General features: G+C 35.7%; 1 long non-coding RNA gene across 1 annotated transcript; it reads left to right on the top strand.

The window, feature by feature from the left end:
* Window positions 1-723: 723 nt before the first annotated feature.
* On the top strand, window positions 724-1,711 carry LOC122053859. Its single transcript, XR_006132407.1, has 3 exons — window positions 724-882; window positions 1,505-1,607; window positions 1,686-1,711. It is a non-coding gene; the product is annotated as an uncharacterized LOC122053859 (long non-coding RNA).
* The last annotated feature ends 22,385 nt before the right edge of the window (window positions 1,712-24,096 follow it).

The following is a 24,096-nucleotide window of genomic DNA, read 5'->3' as shown; positions in this document are numbered from 1 at the left end:
GTGTTGCTTAAAACTATGTTGAAACTATGTTGTCTATTAGTTTTAATCAACAGTTTTAATTTGGTGTCTAAAACTATGTTGTCTTTAAAAATTATTTTATAAAGAAATAGTCAAACATAGTTATTTGCCTTTTTTTTTTTGATGAAGTGAAATTTATATCCCTTAATGTTTATCTCTAAGATAAAATTTGTGGTTTATTTTAAGGTGGATGGATTTATTCAAATAGTAAGGATAAAATTATAATTTTGTACAAAATATATGTTGCAACAACTATTCTTCATTAATTTCATTTTCTTTTTACCCCATCGCGCGCACCATCGTCGTTTTCTTTTTGGGGGTGGACTGCTAATTAGGGTTTGGGCGGAGGAGATCGATGGTGGTCAGGGAGGAAGAATCGGAGTACGAGAGCGATCCCGAGGACGCGTCGTTGCCAAGGATGCATCGGAGGGAGGCAAGCGACGATGAGGAAGGGGAAGGATACGATGGGCGGGGGAAATCTGCCGCGGGAGACCAGGTTGGATCCGACGGCGAGTCGGATGGTCAAGGTGGCGCTGAGGTTTATGATGATGAAGAGGAGTACTACGACGGCGAGGAGGAAGAACTGGCAGGCGAAGTAGAGGAATTCGTTGCTGTAGAAGGAATGATGGAAGGAAAAGGAGTGAATATGGGGGTTGTTCCAGTGGGCGAAGATCCTAGGGACTTGGGAAAGTCGCCGGTTCCTGATGGCGATGGGTAGGCATTTCTTGGGACTTCAGAAGAAAATGAAGACAAAGAACCTGTTGAAGAGGAGGCGAAGGAGAATGAACCTTATGCTGTGCCGACTGCTGGGGCTTTCTACATGCACGATGATCGGTTCCAGGACAATGGCAGGGGTCGCCGAAGGTGATATTATTTTTTGCTTGTCAAAAGTCAAAACAAGATAATTATACTTTTTGCACTCCTGGTATGATAGGTATCTTTTTTCTTAGAAGAATCTACTTCTATTCTTCATGATCTTCATCTGTTTTTTCCCATTAATTAGAGATATTCAATCACTCGTGTGCCAAATTATTGATAGAAAACTGTTATGAGCACATAAGTGTGCAGTTGATTGAGATTCTATTACTGAGTATAATGTTTAAAGGTTTGTATAGATATAATTCATAAATTTCAATAGATAATGCGTACATTTTGCTTCTTGGACTTGATCATGAGGAATGGTTAGTCATTTAGGAACAATGGACAATATAACCTAACACTGTATAATTTAGCTACTTTTGTTCCTTTATCTATATCTATATATTAAACATAATCCATTACTTACTATTCACCACTATGAGTTGTTTATCAATATATTTTTATTTTTTCACTTCCTCTCCCATTTTTGTTGCAGCCAGTGACTGTATTAGTCTGGATCAAATATTGCATTATTTATATTCCTAAGGCAACATTGAAACTTCTCTTTTTTGGCATTTCCACTTTTTTATTTTCCTTACAAAATTTTCATTTAATAACCTTTATCTAGGCGTATGTTTGGTGTCCAAAAGTTGTGGGATTCTAAAGATCAACGTGCTTGGGTACATGATAGATTTGAAGAAATGAATCTGCAGGATGCACAAAATCATGAGGTACTTTCTTTCCAATATTCTTATTATGTAAACCAACCTTTGAGGTTCTAATTAAGGATGATAATCCATTTCTCCCAGGAACAGCGGAAGTCTAGAGGTCGTTTATATATGATTTTTATTATGTATTTAATTTAGTCATAAAACACTTATATATCAATTATGTTGAATGTATATACAAAGGGCGTTAAGATTGTTTAATTCGAACAATTGAAGGAAAGGAAGAAAGCATGTACAATGGGAAGTAATCAAGGTATGGGTACTTCTATTTCAATCAATCAAGGTATGTGTATTTTTATCATTAACAATATCAATTGCCTTTAACGTAGGCTCCTAGACAGCCAGATGCGAAACAATGTGGTTATTACGTGATGAGATTTATGAGACAAATTACTGAAGAAAATGCAATGATCGAGGGGGATACACTACCATCGATAGTAATATTATCTTTATCATCTCAAATAATTAGAAGTTATTTAGTTATTATTTTTTTTCGATTAATTATATTTTGTTCTTTAAGATCATATAATTTATGTGGGTTCACAGTTCACAAAAGCGGAGTACTCTCAAGAAGAAATTGATGAAATGCGCTCTGAGATAGCCGAATGCAATAAAGATCATATTTATGAATAGGTATATACATGAGTTCATCTTATTGCATTTGACAATAACAATATTCAGTTAAATTGAAACAAATTGACAATGTTTCAACATAGGAAACCAACCTCTATTTTTTAGGATCTATACTATATGAAAATACTGTATGAGAAGTTTAATTTAGAGTATATCACAATGAATAAAATAACAAAGCTTGTTAGCCACACTTGTTCATGAAAATACTTTCTTGTTCATGATTCAAATAAATTTATTTCCCTTTTCTTTGTGAGATTCTTTAATTCTCTCGGTGAGGTTTGTGTTCACCACTGTACCATTTCAATTTATCTTGTCAATTATACCTTTTCCTTCCATGATGTGTATGTTGATTAAAGTTCATGAACCGTTGAATGCTTGGAATAATAAGCCCATGATGTTTCGTCTTCTTATGTTTGTGCCTGACATCACAGGGAAGATTACGAATCATCCCTTGAGAATTCAAGGACCAAATCTCTTTTGCCCAGATGTTCTTCTTTGAGCACATCCTTGATCCAGGTCACCTACTCTTGAGTCCTCTCGATCTGGGCTATTTGCCCTTGAGTCCACTCAGCGCATGCTGCTTATACTTGATTGCACTTGATTTGGAGATATCTGTCTCTGAGTCCATTTACCAAATCCAATCGGCATGACTAAACTGCACACTTGATGCACCAACATCAAATACAAACCGATAACTTAATCCTTTGTCAAATATACAAAATGATTAACCTTAATCACAATGGAACTGACAGAATGTTTTGGAAAAATGTTTAAAATGATTAAGTAGTATTCCAAATTCTAATAGAACACATATTTATACTGTATTTTGGTTTACATAACAAACAATTTGGATCTCAATTTTATAATGTAGATGTCTTTGTTTAGAAGGGTAATAATCTTGTTACTGCAGCATCTTTATGCTTTAGTTTTTTTTCGAGATATTGAAATATCATTCAATTGAGCAGGGGCATCTGTTGTTGGTTAATCGGTAATGTATTCCAAGCTAATTACAGTCCTGCAAAGGCAGGAGTGATTGGTCTCACCAAGACTTGCAAAAGAATACGCAAGCAGAAATATCAACGCAAGTGTGTTTTTTTTTGTTGATTCCCTAACTGCAACTTAATGTATGTCTAACGGGGCTTTTACCATGTATAGTAACTAACAGAGAAATTTAATGTATGAGGTCCAAACTTTGATTACATATATCACCCTGTAACATAAGTAATTCAATATTGGTAGGAAGAATCCATTTTTTAGATGCCTCCATTATTAATAGTGACGAAGGGGGTATTTCTGGTTCAGCTTTGGCCTCTGTTGCTACTCCACCTGAATGTGGTTTTGTGGCTCATCTCAATTGTTCCTCTTCTTCCGGCCATCGTTACACACATCACTATTGTTTTGGTTTGTCCCATTGCTTGAGGTGCCCACATCATATAAATTTGCATCCATTGCTCTCGGAAGGAAGCATTGTTTCCTTGAACTGAAAGTGAGTTATGCAGTAATTTTAGTTTGTGCCTAGAAAGAAATATTGTTATCATATTCAATTGTGTACAACGTCTTTGTCATCATCATCTTTATGCCATTTACTCCTGGGAAATGACTTAACTTGCAATCATATGCTATTTACCTCAGGGAAAAGATAATGACCCCGTTTCTGTGAAAGGAGAAGAAAAGAGAAGCTAGGAGGGAGGAGAAAAGATGATGATGTTTGGTACTTCAATGAAATTTGCATTATAAATATTGATTATGTAGGTTTTTTATCAATGAAATTTGCACTGGATGAAATTTGCACTGGATGATGATGTTTTTTATTGTCAAAATGTTGTATATTGTACCCAAAGACATCAGTTTAAATATGTCAAACTGTTGTCAATGGAGTTAAAAGACAATAGTGACAAACTGATGTTAATTAACATTGTTCGCTAAAAAGACAACGGTTTTTAACCGTTGTCAAACCGATGTCATTGGCAAAAAAGACAACGGTTTTTAGCCGTTGTCGTAGACAGTTCAAAATTGTTGTTGAAGAGCCTAGGCATACGCTCAAAGACAACGGTGAACAACTGTTGTCATTGAATGAAAAGACAACGGTTTTTCACTGTTGTAAAACTGTTGTCTTTGCCTTCAAAGATAACGGTTAAAAATTATTGTCTTTGAGCACCCCCTTTAACAACACAGCCTTTAACAACAGTCCGAAAGGGACTACGACAACGGTGAAAAACCGTTGTTGTAAGGCTTTTTTCTTGTAGTGTTATTAGTAAGTCTAATCTATTGGAACTTATTGGATTAAGATGTTAATCTTAAAATCTTTATAAAGGCTATAATTTAATGAATTAATCCAATACACTGCAAGAAAAAAGCCTAACAACAACGGTTTTTCACCGTTGTCGTAGCCCATTTTGACTGTTGTTAAAGGCTGTGTTGCTAAAAGGGGTGGCCAAAGACAACGGTTTTAAACCGTTGTCTTTGTAGGCAAAGACAACGTTTTTGCAACGGTGAAAAACTGTTGTCTTTTCCTTCAAAGACAACAGTTTTTCACCGTTGTCTTTGAGCGTATGCCTAGGCTCTTCAACAACAGTTTTGAACTGTATACGACAACGGCTAAAAACCGTTGTCTTTTTTGCCAATGACATCGGTTTGACAACGGTTAAAAACCGTTGTCTTTTTAGCGAACAATGTTAATTAACATCAGTTTGTCACTGTTGTCTTTTAACTCCATTGACAACAGTTTGACATATTTAAACTGATGTCTTTGGGTACAATATACAACATTTTGACAATAAAAAACATCATCATCCAGTGCAAATTTCATCCAGTGCAAATTTCATTGATAAAAAACCTACATAATCAATATTTACAATGCAAATTTCATTAAAGTACCAAACATCATCATCCTAACATCATTAAACTACCAAACATCAACATTCAAACATCACAAAAGTTTACACAGCCAAAAGTTTTTATATATCACACATATATATAAAGTCCAAAATATCATGTTTTGTTGGAGCACGTCTTCTCTACCTGTGCATCTTCTAAACACCATCTCTAAACTGCAGCCTTTTCTGGTTTCTCCTCCCTCCTAGCTTCTCTTTTCTTCTCCTTTCACAGAAACGGGGTCATTATCTTTTCCCTGAGGTAAAGAGCATATGATTGCAAGTTAAGTCATTTCCTAGGAGTAAATGGCATAAAAAATGGATCTCTTGGAAATTTCAGTTTTACAAAAACTCAAAGAGCAGTATGTCTTAAAAGACCAGCTATATGGATTTACAAGTAACTCTTAAGTATGGTAAACCAAACCTATCAACTTTACATATACCAAAAAAAACTCTATCCAATTTGAAGTCTAGCGAAACTCCATCTACTATGGGTTCAACTGCTTTGTTAGCGAGATAATCCGCCAGCAACTTAGTGTTCAAAAACCCTCAAGCAAAAACTGAAATTTTTGGAGACAGTAACTTGCTCCACACAGCTAACCAAATCCCATCAACTTGATGAGTCTGTCTAATTAACCTCCATGCAGACTTGGATGAGAAAGCTCCATCCAAAGATAATTTCCAGATCTGCAAGTCAGGCTCTCCCCTCAGAATATAAACATCAAGAGCTTTTACAACCAAATCAGGCGTAAGCACCTCTCTTAATTTGAGAAGAACCCATCCCTACTCATCCCACATAGAAGACACAGACCTACCAGGATCTCCTACCATATTATAAAGCTTAAACAAAGGACCTGCATCTAACAATGTATCAAACCAGAAATTAATATGATCTTCACCTAAACGCCATCTAATCTGCTCTTCTGCTACGTTTCTCATCTGTAACATCCTTTTCCAACAATGTGAAGCTTTATTTTTGAGTAAAACCACCACAGGAGAGACTGACCCACAGTACATGCTAGACAGAAATTTCGACAAGTGTGTTCTCTGCTCCCGGAATCTGCACCACATCTTCCCTGAAAATGCATTAGGCACCTCAGATAAACTTCTCACTCCCAATCCTCCTTCTAGCTTAGGTTTACAAATATCTTTCCAAGAGATCCAGTGAATCTTCCTATTGGAACTGATAGAACCCCAGAAAAAATTGGCCATAATCATCTCAATTTGATGTAAAATACCCCCTTCGTCACTATTAATAATGGAGGCATCTAAAAAATGGATTCTTCCTACCAATATTGAATTACTTATGTTACAGGGTGATATATGCAATCAAAGTTTGGACCTCAAACATTAAATTTCTCTGTTAGTTACTATACATGGTAAAAGCCCCGTTAGACATACATTAAGTTGCAGTTAGGGAATCAACAAAAAAAAACACACTTGCGTTGATATTTCTGCTTGCGTATTCTTTTGCAACAGTCTTGGTGAGACCAATCACTCCTGCCTTTGCAGGACTGTAATTAGCTTGGAATACATTACCGACTAAACCAACAACAGATGCCCCTGCTCAATTGAATGATATTTCAATATCTCGAAAAAAAACTAAAGCATAAAGATGCTGCAGTAACAAGATTATTACCCTTCTAAACAAAGACATCTACATTATAAAATTGAGAACCCCAGAAAGTTTGTTATGTAAACCAAAATACAGTATAAATATTTGACAAAGGATTAAGGTTAATCATTTTTTATATTTGACAAAGGATTAAGTTATTGGTTTGTATTTGATGTTGGTGCATCAAGTGTGCAGTTTAGTCATGCCGATTAGATTTGGTAAATGGACTCATAGACAGATATCTCCAAATCAAGTGCAATCAAGTATAAGCAGCATGTATTCAATTTAACTGAATATTATTATTGTCAAATGCAATAAGATGAACTCATGTATATACCTATTCATAGATATGATCTTGTATGCATTCGGCTATCTCAGAGCGCACTTCATCAATTTCTTCTTGAGAGTACTCCGCTTTTGTGAACTGTGAACACACATAAATTATATGATCTTAAAGAACAAAATATAATTAATTGGAAAAAAATAATAACTAAATAACTTCTAATTATTTGAGATGATAAAGATAATATTACTATCGATGGTAGTGTATCCCCCTCGATCATTGCATTTTCTTCAATAATTTGTCTCATAAATCTCATCGCGTAATAACCTCATTGTTTTGCATCTGGCTGCCTAGGAGCCTACATTAAAGGAAATTGATATTGTTAATGATAAATATACACATACCTTGATTGATTGAAATAGAAGTACTCATACCTTGATTACTTCCCATTGTACATGCTTTCTTCCTTTCCTTCCATTGTTCGAATTAAACAATCTTAACGCCCTTCATATATACATTCAACATAGTTGATATATAAGTGTTTTATGACTAAATTAAATACATAATAAAGAGTATATATAAACTCACATTTCCACAACAAATTTCCAATCTTCATCACGAATGCAATGACTTAAAGAATCCAACAAGTAAACAATCTCCTTATGAGGTTTAATGACAGTCAAATTCCAATGAAAACTACACACAAATACAAAATTAGTGCAAACAATTCACTAAAATAGTCAATTGAAAATGATATTAAAGATGTTCATTACCCATTGCAACTTGGCACCAAAACTAATTGATTAATTGATGTACCACTCATCCTATTTGCTAAAAAACTCGCCCTCTGGTTCAACCGTTCAGTTTTACCTATTTTGTCTTGTGTGGTTTTTTGAAAGTTTGGGATGCTGTGCGGATTTACAAATCTGAATTTATCAATCTTTTTTTCTTTTACCAACTTTTTATAAAGATGCCTGCCATTTGAAATAAAAAAAATCAGAACTACATTAGATATTAAATACTGATCTAATAAAGTATGTGCTTCTTATATACTAAATTTAAAAAAGACCAAACAAATTTTAAGGTAAATCGAAGACTTACCATATGTAAACAACCACACAATTTCCTGAAATTGGCTCCAAGTGATACAAAGCACTAATGTCCTCAAGATGCAAGTTCAGTTCATAATCATCTTGAAATACCTCATGATCTAAAGAAATTGACAATTTCCTTCCATTATCAAGAGCACGCTTACAATAACAATACACCATGCGCAATGATCTTGGCACACTTGATGACAAAGTCTGGTTATTTTCTACATGTGCCATTTTCTTCATTTGACGCTTCTAATAATTGTAATTGTAAACTTTTTAGATAGGTGCAATACTAAATAGTTTCACAGATATTTACTTTGAAATATTATCTTAGATGTACCTTTTGTCGTAGCATCAGCAGGTGTTTTGGCCAAGCCACATGGGTTCCAACAGCATCACCAATAGTTTCACATTCATTGGGAATCGGAACTGGCAAACATGCTGATTTCTGCATTACTTCATCGATGGATACACGCATACAATTCTTGGGTAACGGAACACCATGGAGAGAGTGATTAACTCCAATGACCTCCACAACTGTACCATATGCAACAATGTCTGTGCTAGAATCCAATGTCAAAATAACTGATTTACCCTAAAAGATAAATAGTTGTGTCATTGAATTATACTAACTCTTTATTTTAATAATAAATATAACCACAACTTATATACCTGTAAAGCAACTTCTTTATCCACAACTTGCATTTCAACATCATTGAACTCTTCATAACTAGGGAAAGTCTTATCGGTGTTCAGTTTATTGTCATTTTGTTGAGGTAACTTTACCGGGCAACTTCCTTTGTCATCAATGTCACTGCCCCATGCACCCTTTTTGTAGACAATTGCTTCAAGTTTTTGAATGCGTGTATCTTGTTCTTGAATTAATTTTCTAGCCTCCACCAACTCTCTCTTTTGCTCAATCATTAGCTCTCTATCAACATTGTCAGTCTTCCATCTACTAACATTAAAGAACAATGATGGAGTGATATGACCTCCAACAGCCCTCACACGTCCACTATGTTCTCTTGAATTGAGTGCTTTGGTAAGAATATCTTCTTTTGTCCCATTAATTTCGAGTGTACCCTCACGCTTCTGTTGTATATAATCATCCTGTCATCCAAATAAAAAAAAATTACTTTAAAAGTTTCATTGAAATACAATAATTGAATTTTACTCATAGCTTCTCACAATCTTGTCTATTGTTTGTTTCAACTCTTGGCCATCAAATTTCCCTTCTTTATTAACCCTTCCTTTCTTCCAAATAATAGCTCTATTGATTTCATCATCGTCACATAATTCATTTGCCTAAGAACAAGAATAATTGAATGATATATGTTAAATAAGAATGATTATTAAATGCTAAACAAAACCGTTATACGAATTTTATAAGAAAAATATACTTACTATTTCTTCAGCATATCGTGCATATCCTTTACGAGCAAGGCGATGGGGGTATATGTTCTTCTTTCTTTTCTCCTTCTGTTGTTCACTTAGTTTCTAGTCAAGTGAAACATTCCACATATCAAATTTACTAATTCATCATTTACCTTAATATCTACTTATTTTGAAAGAACAAAAGACTAAACTTACAATAAAGTCGTCAGACATGCGAGTCCTGACAAAAGAAATCCAATCATCTCTTGCAAGACCATAGCCACTAGGTGGTTCATCCAACTCTTCGAGTTTGTCAAGCTTCTTCGAAATGAATGTCTGAGTGAGATGGGATTTAAACTGACGCCACTTATTACTTGCTGAATTCAAACATCCCTTCTTCCAACTTGGGGGAACATCATATGTCAGCTATAAAACACAATTGGGAATACAATAAACTGATTAGTACCTATATTCATCATTGACACCATAAGCAAACACAATTTCTGGAAATTATTCTAGCATTGAAACAACACACACATTCATTAAGTTTAAGGCATTCTCATCATTGAGTGTTTTGGAGATCTGAAATTGGCAGATTTCAAGCAGTTTCTTGCTAGCCAAGGCGTCCAGGTATTCTTTTTCCAGGTTATCATCTGGTTTGATGATTATTAGTGGCCTATTCTGTTTGATTTTAGATAAGACAAACAACTCATACCGAAATCGGATATTACCAAAAAAAAAGTTGACCAGTAAAGTATACCCGCCTCATGCATCTTCTCGTCTGGCCCATTGACAGAAGAGTACTACAAGATACGCAAGTATCTTTATTCGCAGTTCTACTTGTTGTAGAGTTCAAATAAAAGAAAAAAAAAATCTTTCTGTAGAATTAATTGTTTAAGATAATTTAACAATTTCTTTGATCTTCTGTTTGGCCAGACGAGAACAGATTCTGTAACTGGATAGAAAAACATCCATCTATAAACACTCAGAGGGAATGAGCAAAATTTGCTTAGCAGTTAAGGCAATACATGAGATTTTCATTAGAAAACTATTAGGGAGAGACGAATCTCCTGGAATTATGTTACTTATCTTCTAAGCATAGAACCAAGTTTCCATTATCATCTTTCAGGTGCATTCCAACAAGCCATCCAAGACTGAATGAAAGAACCAGTTATCGAAGGAGCTAGGTATGACTGCTGGCGATGAACTTAGGTTCGAGTTCTGCCTTGGTCAAAAAGAGTTGGGGAAAAAGAACAATCTGTAGTTGTATCAATGCTAATGCAGAAACAAAGTTAGCAGAACTAAGTACAAATGAAAACCCCACTGATATAGAAAAAGAACCTACTGAGGGATCTAAAGCTGAAATAGAACAAGGAGAATCACGAACAACAAAAGGACAACCTACTGAAGCATATGAAGCTGAAAGAAAGGAAGCAGAACCTTGTGAAATTTAAGAACCTTCAACTGAACTATCTAAACCTGAAATGAATGCAGCAGAGCAACTTGAAATAGAAAACCAATCTTTAACTTGTATATATAAAAATCATACTGTTGAATGCTGGAGTAGCAAGAACAGTAGGGAATTCATACTGTTTTACTATCTTTAACTCATCTTTTCATGCATGCCATGATATGACAATTAAATTTTGCAACATGATAATTGACCAGAATTTCTTTAACTTACTTATATTAACTGATTCCCATATCAATTCTTTAACTTCATTTGGAACTTGTTTCCACGTTTTGTAAGATATCTTGACCTTTTCTCGAGCAAGCAAGCCAATGTAACTTTGCATTGCAATAGCAGCTTCTCCTACTGGCTATCCAAGTTTATTAAATCTTACCTCCTTTCAAATTCCTTGAACCCTTTGTTTAGTAAGCTTATCCAGATGGGTACGACCTCGAGATGTTCCTGTTGTTTCAGTGTCTATAGATTCCAGCATTGTCTCAACCTGTAAACCGTTGTTAGTGGATGTAGATGCAGTTTTTTCTTTGCCCTTCCCAATCGTTGCAGGTTGTCATATTTCTTGCTTGAAGCATGAATTGTGTCATCACCAGCAGATTTGATTTTAAGCTTTCCAAAGGATGCCATAGGATGCCATAGAGCTCAAATTTAATCTATTGATAAAAAAGTGAAACAACATATCAATATTTAAAAAAAATACAAAATAAGAAATTCACCTACAAAAGAAAATCAACATACATAGATAAAAATTCGAAATACCATAATGTGCACAAAATCATATTCAAAAACAAGATACATATCAATATTGTCTACAAACATATCTTCAAAAGAAAAATATAATTGGTTAAACATTTTCAACCCAAGTCCCATCACAATCTTCATGAATGCATTGGGGTTCATTGTCATCTACTCCGTAAGCATCCATTGATGGTAACTCTCTGGTAAAAGATTGATAGTGGACTATAGTGTCTTCCAATTCATCCCCATTTGCGTATTCAAATGACTCTCTAGTAGGAGTTGCAAGTACAATACTCCATACAGGATCTTCAGGATCTTCAATATAAAATACTTGCTTCGCTTGACTTCCCAAGATAAAAGAATCTGATTTGAATCCAATTCATTTCAAATTTACCAATGTGAAACCAAGATCATCTACTTTTATACCATTATTATTCTCCACCCAATTACATTTGAACATTGGAATTTGAAATTTGTGGTAATCAAGTAACCATATTTCTTCAATAACTCCATAAAAAATCATGTCCGACACAATTGGATTTTTATCCTTTGCACTGGCAACTTGCATTGTCTTTGCGACTAAGCTTACTCCAGAATTTTGAGCAACTCGTACATCATCACGTTCTTTCGTAGCATAAGTAATCCCATCAATCAAATAACTAGAATACTTTAACACTTTCTTGCTAGGTCCACGCGCTATCCACTTTAATCTTTCAGATATTTGAAGGGTCGAATGGTCAACCGCACGTTCAACCTATAGTTAACAATATAATAAAATTTAAATTTTTGCGTAAGATACCAAGAGTTGTATGTATGCTAATACATAGTAGTTTTGGAACGTACAATATCATGCAACCAGTTAATAAATGTTCGGTTATGCTCATCTTGTAGCCACTTTTTGGACTTAGCTTTTTGAGGAAATCTTGCTCTCAACTCCACCATGTGTGCCCTAATAGAATTATTTTAAATAAATAAACCAATAGAATGAATTCAAATTGCATAAAAGTATTGATAAGTTAGAGAACATACTCTATATAAGGATCAATCTCATCATCATTCGTCAATATGTAACGATGTGCTTGTTGCAACTCATCATGCCTAGCGGAGTGCACTATTGCACCCGATAAAGGCTTAGTACGTTATACTTTGTGATGACTTGATGGTATCCCAATTGAGTGGACATTAGATAGATAGTCTGAGCAAAATTCGACAGCCTCTTCAGCAATATAATATTCGGCTATACACCCTTCAGGCCGATTGTGATTGCGCACATAACCTTTCAAAATCTTCATGTATCTTTCAAATGGGTACATGTGTCTATACCAAATGGGTCCGCAAAATTTGACCTCTCGCACGAGATGAACAGTTAAATGAATAATTATATCAAAAAATGAAGGAGGGAAATACTTTTCAAGCAAACACAATATCATTACAATCTCTCTTTGCAAGTCATCCATCTTTAAAACGTCTATTACTTTACTATATAACACATTGAAGAAGAAACACAACCGAGTGATAGTATCTCTGACATGTTTTGGCAAGACACCACGAATAACCACTGGAAGCAATTGTTGTATTAAAGTGTGATAGTCATGTGACTTAAAGCCAACAAGTTTCAAATCCTTCATCGACACAAGGTTTTTAACATTAGATGAGTAACCTTCAGGGACCTTTATTCCTGACAAAGAATTGCAAATACTTCTTTTCTCAGCTTTACTTAGAGTGTAACAGGCAGCTGGCAGAAACGTTCTTTTCTCCCCAATCCATGGTGTCAGTTCAGTTCTTAAATTCATTTCCATAAGGTCTAATCTTGCTGCGACTCCATCCTTTGTTTTTCCTGGAATATCAAATAATGTACCGATGAGACTTTCACAAACATTTTTTTCAATGTGCATCACATCAAGAACATGTCGAACATGTAGCTCTTTCCAATATTCAAGTTCAAAGAATATTGATTTCTTTTTCCAACATGTTTCTCCATCATTCCTCTTTGATGTGTTGGAGTGTATACTGAAAGCCTAAGCTTTGTAAACATTCATTATGAATAAAGAATCACATTTGGTCAAATTGTCTACATTTGTTTGTAGTTGTTCAATTAATTTATATTGTAGATAACATAGCATGTGGTGTCATATGCAGAAGATAATGTTATCAGTACCTTATAAATTATAAACAGTAGCTCACGACCAAAATCGAAAGGAACAAACCATTAGAACGTCGTAGTATAATTAGGTATCAGTTTATCTTGACTGTATAATTACACTAGTACACTTAGAGTGTATTGAGTAGGACCATTTGAGGTCGTTTCTTTTATACTGATTTTATAAAGAAACAAAGACCTCGGTTATTATGGAAGTGTGTGCTCTTAATCCTAATATAATAACAAGCACATATATTTGATATTTATTTCTTTAATTTATCAATGGGTGAGATTTAGTTCGATGAATCAATAAGCCCGATAAGTTGGGAAAGGGTATCACTTATAGTGTGTGTTGTTGATTATAGAAGGAAACTGTGTCCTAGAGATACTAGGTTGAGAATGTCCCCAAGAGGAGCTCATAAGGATTGTCATGTTAAACCCTGCAGGTGGACTTAGTCCGACATGACGATAAGGTTGAGTGGTACTACTCTTGGACTTAGATATTAATTAAATGAGTTGTCAGTAACTCACTTAATTAGTGGACATTCGATATCTTAAACACAGGGAGACTAACACACTCATAATAAGAAGGAGCCCAAAAATGTAATTTGGGATTGGTGCGGTAGTTCAATGATAGTTCTCTAGTGGAATGAATTATCATTGATAAAATTAAGTTGTGTGTTCGGGGCGAACACGGGATGCTTAATTTTATCGGGAGACCAAAACCAATTCCTCCTCTCGGTCCCTATCGTAGCCTCTTATTTGTAGAGTTCTATACCCACCTTCTATTCCCACCCAATAGGGGCCGGCCAAGCTAGCTTGGGAACAAGCTAGGGCTGGCCTAGGTATGAATTTGGGTGGTCGGCCCTAGCTTGAATCCAAGCTAGTGGGGGCCGGCCAAATTAAATTAAAAAGAAATTTAATTTTAATTTTATTATGTGGAAGATATAATTTAAAGAGAATTAAAAATAAAATATCTCTCTTGTAAAAAATCTACAAAAGATTAAAGAAAGAGATTAGATCTCTTTCCTTATTTGTAGATTGGAGAGATGTTTTATTTTCTCTTTAAAAATTATTCACATGTTGATAAAATTAAAATTATAGAAATTTCCTTTTATTAACCATGAAGAGATTTTTAATGAGAAATTTTATTTTTTAAAATTTCCGGAAACAAATTAGGAAGTTTTAATTTGTTGATTGAAACTCTCCTAATTTGCTCTTTTGATTGTGGCCGGCCATCACAAGTTGATTGGGAAATTTTATTTTATTTTTCTCAATTAATTCATGTCAAGGAAAATTGAGGAAATTTTATTGTAATTAAATTTCCTAATTTGCCTAGGTCAAGGAATATAAAAGAAGGGGTGAGGGTGCCTTCATGAGATACAACCTCTATTATTTTCTCTCCCTCTTTTGTTCCTTGGTGTGGCCGGCCATCCTCTCCCTCTCTTCCTCTTGTGGTGGCCGAACCTCTCTCCCTTCCTTGGAGCTCTTGTGGTGGCCGGATACTACTTGGAGAAGAAGAAGAAGAAGGAGAGAAAGCTTGCATCTCTTGGAGCTTGGTTAGTATTTTGGTTTTCTTCTTTGGTGAAGTTCTTCCTTTGTGGCCGAACCTTGCTTGGAGGAGAAGAAGGTGGTTGGTGGTTTCTGTAACACCCCTAGAAAGCCTAGATAAAGTAAGGGCAATGAGAGTACGAATGTAATAAAAAGAATGTGTAGATAGTCTACGTTGAATGTTACGATGGGAAGGATTTAGATGATTAAAACTTTATGAAAGAAAATAAAGTTGAGAATATAAATCATCTATGCATGATTTATAATGGATGGAATTAATGTAGACAAAAGGAAGAAATATGAGATAATATATACATGTATGAAATATTTATGCATAATGCATAATATTGTAATATATGAATTATTATGTACAAAAGAAAATAAAATGTTAGAAGAGAGATTGAACCTTGGATCTCTTGTAAGGAACATGTATAGGATATCAAAGGGGATAGGAGAATTATTGATAAGAAGAGAAAGGACTAAGTAGTTAAGAATAAGAAAGGATTCTTTTTACTTAAAAGGAAAAGGAAGTAAAAAGAAGTAAAAATATACATAACCAAGTTTTGATCCTTGGTTCTCTTGTGGATGCATGCATATGTTAACCAAGTGTGATAGGAGAACATATTGTAAGAGGAGAGATAGGAATTTTAATTAAAGGAAAGAAAAGAGAGAAATTAAAGGAAAGAAAAGAGAGAACTCAAGAAGCATTTCTCTAGAATATTCTTATCATTAAAGAGGAGAAATAAATAAGGAGGATGAATCAAGTCAATTTTTCCTCCCCTCATTTTAGTATAAATAGGCATGGAGGGGTGACTTCAACTTCATCCTCAACTCATTCTCCTCCTCTCCTCCATTGGTGCTGAGAACTCACTCTCTCCCTCTTTTCTTCTTCTTGTTGCCGAGCAACACAAGAGGAAGAAACCTCTTCTTCCTCCTCACTCTCTCCCTCTTTTCTTTCTTGTTGTTGCCGAGCAACACAAGAGGAAGAAGTCTCTTCTTCCTCCCCCTCTCCACCAAAAGACCTAGCTTCCTCCATTGGTGCCGAGCAAAGCAAGCAAGAAGAAGAAAGGTCCACAAGCAAGTTCTCAACTCTAGGAAACTTAAGCAAAGAAGGTAAGCTTCCCCTCACCTGCGGTACAAGGCTTTCATGTGATTTTCGGATTCTTTTTCTATGCCTTGAAAGAAAGTTTTCCCCTATGTTTGTATACATATATGATGCATGATCAGAGGTGTATGTAACCCTAGAATTTCAATCAAAAATATTGTAAATAGGTTAGGAAAATTATTGTCTAACCAAACTAGTGCAAGTTTCCCTCTATGAAATGCTAAGGACCTTCCTATGGTTTTCTTGCTTGGAAGTTGATTGGAACCAAAAGAACCCCACTCTCATGTTTCGGCCAAGAAAGAATTTAGGGTTAGGAGGACCTTGAATTTAAAATAACTATGCTTATATGACATGATATAAAGTTCTTAAGAGTTGTATACTTGTATGTTGAAAGAAACTCATGAACCTTACTCTTAATATTTCGGCCATGGTAAGGTGATAGTTTAGAGAAGCTTAAACAAAATTCTAATATGCTCAATGACCTCTGTGATATTATGTTATGAAAGACGATTAATGCTCTCATGTTTAATTGGAATGTAGAAAATTAGTTACATGATTTATGACATGTAAGATCACAAGAGTCCTAGCTTGTTTATGATCCAACCTTGTGTATGATGTTCTTAGTAAATCTTGCTATGAAATTTACTTAGGTTTCCCATGCTTTAGGCCACTTAAAGGAAGTTTATATTCTATGAATTTCGGCCAAGTAAGGTTTAAAGGACCTAGAGGCCTTGGAAATGAAACCTAAGGGGTTAAAAGTACTTCTTATGAAAACTTGATAATGTGTGAATGTGATACATGTTTGTATGACCTAAATGAATCATTATGTGTTCGGCCATGAAGGGATAGATGCCCTAGAAACCCTAGAACAAAATTAAATATGTCTATGCCATGTTGTATGAAAATGATATGATAATAAGTTAGAATGCATGATTGCTTTAGTTACGAAATGATATGCATAATGAAGTTATATTATGAAATATGCCATGATGTGTTATAGCATAGAAAATGCTATACATAATGAAAAGAAATGAAGTTATGTTATGATATGTGATAGCATAGAAGATGCTATACATAATGAAAAGAAATGAAAAGAATAAATGCATGAAAGATTGTTAAGGACATGATATGATAGTTATGCATGATAAGTTATTTTATGGTTTGTACCAAGGGTGGGCTCCGTAAACGCCCCGGGGTCGATGGAGTAAGACTCGGGCCTCGTCAGTAATGGGCCTTTGAGTGCCCTAGGTCGATGGAGTAAGACTCGGGCCTAGTATGTATGCATGGTAGGGCTCAAGACTTGCTACCTTGGACCTACGCATTATGTATGTGGTACAAACCGAGATCCCAAATGATGATGATATTAATTTCAAGTACTATTAAGTATAAGTTACGAAATGATATGCATAATGAAGTTATATTATGAAATATGCCATGATGTGTTATAGCATAGAAAATGCTATACATAATGAAAAGAAATGAAGCTATGTTATGATATGTGATAGCATAGAAGATGTTATACATAATGAAAAGAAATGAAAAGAATAAATGCATGAAAGATTGTTAAGGACATGATATGATAGTTATGCATGATAAGTTATTTTTATGGTTTGTACCAAGGGTGGGCTCCGTAAACGCCCCGGGGTCGATGGAGTAAGACTCGGGCCTCGTCAGTAATGGGCCTTTGAGTGCCCTAGGTCGATGGAGTAAGACTCGGGCCTAGTATGTATGCATGGTAGGGCTCAAGACTTGCTTCCTTGGACCTACGCATTATGTATGTGGTACAAACCGGGATCCCAAATGATGATGATATTAATTTCAAGTACTATTAAGTATAAGTTACGAAATGATATGCATAATGAAGTTATATTATGAAATATGCCATGATGTGTTATAGCATAGAAAATGCTATACATAATGAAAAGAAATGAAGCTATGTTATGATATGTGATAGCATAGAAGATGCTATACATAATGAAAAGAAATGAAAAGAATGAATGCATGAAAGATTGTTAAGGACATGATATGATAGTTATGCATGATAAGTTATTTTTATGGTTTGTACCAAGGGTGGGCTCCGTAAACGCCCCGGGGTCGATGGAGTAAGACTCGGGCCTCGTCAGTAATGGGCCTTTGAGTGCCCTAGGTCGATGGAGTAAGACTCGGGCCTAGTATGTATGCATGGTAGGGCTCAAGACTTGCTACCTTGGACCTACGCATTATTTATGTGGTACAAACCGGGATCCCAAATGATGATGATATTAATTTCAAGTACTATTAAGTATAAGTTTTCAAATTCACGATGCATTGCCTACGTTCATATGTGCTTGAATTATATGATGATATGATATAATGTCATGTGATATTATGATATGAATACGATGCCCTTGTATGTCTCATGCTTGTGATTTATTTGTTTTATGATATGATATTCATGCTTCTATGAAATGATATGTGAATAAGAAATATGCATGATATGTTTGAATAGAATGATATGTTATGTTATGATTAGTTGAGACGATGATATGTTGATCCATTCTTGATATACGATGATTCTCGGTCTTAGTGAGTAGGAAAGGAACTTACTGAGCCATGAGTGCTCATAGCTTACTTTCCTTGCACCGCAGATAAAAGAGAAAGCTGGATGTACAACGGAGCAGCAGGAGGAGCAGATAGTGATGTGTGTGGTGATGGCTCGGCAAGAACGATTCGGACAAATTAATATTTTTAGTTATATGATCAATATATGCACATTCGAACTAATCAGAATATGTGATATCATGCTTAATAAATTAAATTCTTTAAAGTTTTTATTCTTCCGCTGTTATAACTAAAGCATGTACGTAAGTAGAATAAGAACGTAGCGCCACCTTTGGTTGGGTAAGAAGGGTGGGTTTTTACAGTTTCTCATCTCGGTAGATCGTTGCCCACACAACGTCCGAGGTTAGAAGAGGAATACGGTAGAAGATCAAGAGGTTTTTCTACAAGGTATAACTAGTAATTTTTATTTCCGCATCATGCTAGTTATTTATGGAAATAATACCAAATACAAGAGGCTTACGTTCTAGAATTTCGAATATGTTTTTCGATATTGTGTTCTTTTATTTTTTCTTTTCCTTGTGATTTGATTGTTCTCTTTTGGTAAACCTAAAGTTATTTTAGGAAATTAAATATTAGCTTTCTATAAAAGGTCTTGTCTAGTCGGTGGTGGTTGCTCCCATATCCAAGAAGGCCATGTGCCTCGCCACGTCAGTACTGGGAACCAATTATGGAAATTAATATTTAATGGAATTAATAACATAAGGAGACTTGGGTCGAACGTGTAAAGTTCCGCAGGAGATCCAAGTCAAAACCTAAAAGAACAAATAGATTAAGTTTTGGATCAAACGTGTTAAGTTCCGCAGGCGATCCAAAATTTAATTTAAAAGAACACATGGTAGCTAGGAAAAGGTTCAGACCTTTTTTTTTACAGTGGAACCTATAGGTTTTCCGAGTAGCAACCAACAATTGGTATCGAGCTAGGGTTTGCCTCTGTGTATTTGGTATTTAGTTTAATTATGCACATGTCATACATAATTTAGGCAAGTTAATAGTAGGATGTGCTAACTTTGTGGATCGGATCCAACTATTATGGCTTTTAGTTATTATGTGTGATTGGACCCTGGACATGTCAAGGGCATTTTTATGTGTGCATAATTGTATTCAAATACACAGGAGTGTATTTAGTTTTATTAGGATTTTATTTTGATCTAGATACATGTACATTCCTTTTATGGAATATAGGATCAAAATGTAAAATTCTATTTATGTCATGGATCGAATCTTGCAAAGCGTGGAACCTTCTAAGGACCAGAGGCGCAGTGGAACAAGGAGCAAGATAGACCCGGTGGCGGTGGCCAAATATGGCAGCAGCTTGGGATGACAACACACGGATGACAACTAGAGATAAAAGCCATAATAGTTGAAAATTAGTTTCTCTATTGCTTTTATATTATGCTGTGTGTGCATGTTAGTTTACAAGTAAAGTAGGCTAGCATAGTTAAATTCCTCATTTATAAATAACTAAGTGGGAGAGGGATTTTTAAATAAATCCCATGGTCTCCATTACTGGTTTGTAAGTGATGCAAACAAGCTTGCGCGTTGGCTCTGAGTGCCTTCCTCCATAACGGATGAGCTTGTTTGTGGATCACTAGAACAGACTTCCATTTTTGGATGACTATAGGAAGTTAATTAAGAGCGTGTGATCTTCCCCCAACGGAAGGGGCATAATCTTATTAATGGACTTAGTGTCAAGTAATGGTATACACTTAGACACATCTAATAGTATCCTCCCCAACGGAGTCACTGCTATTATTTGTGTGACCAAATGATACCAACTATTAATTTTATTTGTCAAAAAGTTAGGTTGACAAGATAATAAAATTAATGGGTTAAAACCCTCCTTTTACAAATGTTGATTTTGTATCCACACTAACGTGGCATACAAAATTCACGGTGTTATGAGGTGTTGGTTAATTTAAAATAGTATTGTTTGAGGAATCAATATTATTCTAAATTTAGAGTTCTGACCAAAAGTTATTTGTGATTCTTAGGATGTCTTTCAACCCACTGTCCATCATACTTCAACAGAATAGACTTACTGGACCAAACTACATAGATTGGAAAAGAAACATGGACATTGTTCTTACTGCTGAAAGCTATAAATATGTATTGACTGAGCAGTGCCCTGATGCACCTACTGGTGAATCTACCCAAGAGGAGATTGAATATCATAGGAAATGGGTAAAAACAGATGAGATGGCGCGGTGTTACATTTTGGCTTCAATGTCAAATGTATTGCAACATCAGCATCAAGATTTACCAACAGCCTATGATATTATGAACAATCTCAAAGAACTCTTTGGTCATCAGGATAGGGCTTCTAGGCAAGAAGCCATGAGAAAGATAATGACAGCCACCATGCAAGAGGGTACTCCTGTAAGGGATCATATCCTAAAGATGATGGCTTATCTGAACGAGATACAGATCCTTGGAGGAGAAATTGATGGGGAAACCCAGATCGATATGATCCTCCAAACGCTACCTAGAAGTTTTGAGCGGTTCCGCTATGAATAAGAGGGTTTATTCATTAGCGGAACTACTGACAGAACTTCAAGCAACAGAAGGATTATTTCGTCACAATGCTCAAATTCACTATGCTGAAAATGGTTCTACTTCTAAACCAAAAGGAAAGAAGAAGAAGAAACAAGCTGGTTCAGCAAAGAAAGTGAATAAATCTCAGAGTACGGGATTTAAAGCTGGAATGAAGAAGCCGAAGGGCAAGTGCTTCATCTGTAAGCAGGCAGGACATTGGAAGGCGGACTGTCCTCGTAGGAACCAAAACAAAGGTATATCTCATACTCTAGTTGTTGAAACATATTTAGCGTTGTTATCTACCAGCACCTGGTGTGTAGATAAGGGAGCCACTGATCATGTCTGCAATTCCTTGCAGGGGTTCCAGGAAACCCGACGACTATCTGAAGGAGAAATTACCGTCTACATGGGCAATGCTACTAAGGTGGCAGCTGTTGCAGTGGGAGACGTCTACTTATCTTTTAGTAGAAATAGAAATTTGATTTTATGAAATTGTCTTTATGTACCCAGTTTTAGAAAGAATTTAATTTCAGTTTCAAAACTGTTTTTAGATGGATATTCAGTTTCTTTCAGTAACGATGTAGTTATTAAAAGAAATAAAGTGATTATCTGTTCTGGTGCATTAGTTGGCAATTTGTATACTTTAAATCCAATTTCTTCCACAAAGCAAAACATTGAAATTTATAACTCATCTTCTAACTCTAATAAGAGAAAAGAACCTTCGGAAATGAACCAAGCATATCTTTGGCATCTAAGGCTTGGTCATATTAACTTAAGTAGGATTCAGAGGCTTATAGCCGATGGACTTTTGAGTTCATTTGAGTTGGAAAATTTTCCAACTTGTGAATCTTGCTTGGAAGGTAAAATGACCAAGAGGCCATTCAAGGCCAAGGGGTATAGAGCCAAAGAAGTGTTAGAATTGGTTCACTCTGATTTGTGTGGTCCTATGTCTGTCCAGGCAAGAGGTGGTTTTGAATATTTTGTCTCTTTCATAGACGATTATTCAAGATATGGATACATTTACCTAATGCGCCGCAAGTCCGAGTGCTTTGATAAGTTCAAAGAATACAAGGCTGAGGTGGAACTAGGTAAAAGTATCAAGACACTACGGTCAGATCGTGGTGGCGAATACCTCTTAGGAGAGTTTAGGAATTACTTATCAGAGGCCGGGATTCAATCCCAATTGTCTGCACCTGGAACACCCCAACAGAATGGTGTAGCAGAACGAAGGAATAGGACTCTTATGGAGATGGTTAGATCAATGATGAGTTATTCAGAATTACCAAATTCGTTTTGGGGATATGCCCTGGAAACAGCAGTATACGTTATGAACTTAGTACCTTCTAAATCAGTTTCTTCTACTCCCATAGAATTGTGGAATGGGCGAAAGCCCAGTCTAAGACATTCAGATTTGGGGTAGTCCAGCACATGTGCTGAAACCAGATGCTGATAAGTTAGAATCCCGTACAGAAGTTCGCGTGTTTGTAGGATATCCCAAAGGAACGAAAGGTGGTTTATTTTATAGTCCTAAAGACCAGAATGTCATTGTTAGCACTAATGCCCAGTTTTTAGAAGAAGACTATATAATGGATCACAAGCCCAGTAGCAAAGTTGTTTTAGAAGAACTTAGAGAGGACACGTCTACTTCAGTACCAACAGTACAAGATGAAGTACCACAAGAGACTGCAACACGTGTCACACATGATACACAACCACAGACAGTGCCTCGTCGTAGTGGGAGGGTTGTAAGGCAACCGGAAGATTCATGTTTTGGGAGAGTCTTGGATTTGATCCCGGGTAAACATGAACCTGATCCCTGACATATATGATCCAAGACACAGATGCAGCATCTTGGCAAAAGGCGATGAATTCAAATAGAGTCAATGTACTCTAATAAGGTCTGGGAGCTTGTAGAACCACCGATGGTGTAAAAGCCGTTGGATGTAAGTGGATCTACAAAAGGAAAAGAGGGACAGGAAGGTAGAAACCTTCAAAGCTAGGCTTGTTGCGAAAGGGTACACTCGGAAAGAGGGAATCAATTATGAGGAAACCTTTTCACGGTAGCCATGCTTAAGTCTATCCGGATACTCTTATCCATTGCTGCTCATATGGATTATGAGATTTGGCAAATGGATGTCAAGACAACTTTCCTTAATGGAAGTCTTGAAGAGAACATCCATATGAAGCAACCGAAGGGTTCATTGAAAAGGCAAAGAGCATCTAGTGTGCAAGCTCAATCGGTCCATTTATGGACTGAAGCAAGCTTCAAGATCTTGGAACATCCGGTTTAATGAAGTAATCCAGTCATATGGATTTATTCAAAGTCCGGATGAGTCTTGTGTATATAAGAAGTGTAACGGAAACGTGGTGGTATTTCTTGTACTATACGTAGATGATATTTTGTTAATTGGCAACAATGTCAAGGTATTATCAGACGTAAGGGTATGGTTGTCCAAACAATTTGATATGAAGGACTTAGGAGATTGTG

Source organism: Zingiber officinale, chromosome 3A (assembly GCF_018446385.1).
Source record: "Zingiber officinale cultivar Zhangliang chromosome 3A, Zo_v1.1, whole genome shotgun sequence".
In the NCBI taxonomy this organism is placed as follows: domain Eukaryota; kingdom Viridiplantae; phylum Streptophyta; class Magnoliopsida; order Zingiberales; family Zingiberaceae; genus Zingiber; species Zingiber officinale.
Note: the sequence above shows the minus strand (reverse complement) of the source record. Positions and strands in the feature narration are given on the sequence as shown.